Below are 686 nucleotides of genomic sequence, written 5' to 3' on the forward strand. Positions count from 1 at the left end.
GAAGGAACACGACGACGACGACGCTGCTGCCCGAACGGGTCCTAGGGTTTCCCTCGGTACGCGGAGGGGCGTGGGGAAGGGGAAGACCCGACGCCCTTCAGGAAGGAACGATGGCGCCCACGGGCGTCACCGCGTCGGTGCCGGCAAGCCGGGCCGGATTTCTCCCATCCGCCAAACACCCACAACCCCGAACGGTCCAACGCGCACCACCAGACAAGCCACCCACGAACGTGCGCCACCACGGACTTGCCATCATCACCGCCGCCTCACCGTGGTCATCGAAGCGAGACCGACGAGGACGAGAGGGAGCAGCCGGGAATGAGGAACGGCAGCGAGGGCAGCCACGCCGGAGGAGACAACCTCCACCGCCATCGGCGGTCACCGACCGGACGCGGCAAGGGGAGCGTACCAGGCCCTCGAGGCCCGGCCGAGCCCAAAAGGGGCTCGTGAAGCACCCGTCGCCGAGCTGCAGTAGACGTGCCGCCGTCTCCACCACCCCTCGCACGAGCCGCACCACCACCGCCTCCGCCAGAGCCGCCGCAGGCGAGACCGAGTCAGGCCCGCCCAGACCCAGATTGGGCCCAAAAGGGCCCAGATCTGGGCCGGGAGGGCGCCGCCACCATCCACCGCGCCAGCGCGCCGCCTCTAGGCCACCCGGAGTTGCGCCGCCAGGAGCAGCCGCCGCT

This window comes from Triticum aestivum, chromosome 3D (genome assembly GCF_018294505.1).
Source record: "Triticum aestivum cultivar Chinese Spring chromosome 3D, IWGSC CS RefSeq v2.1, whole genome shotgun sequence".
In the NCBI taxonomy this organism is placed as follows: domain Eukaryota; kingdom Viridiplantae; phylum Streptophyta; class Magnoliopsida; order Poales; family Poaceae; genus Triticum; species Triticum aestivum.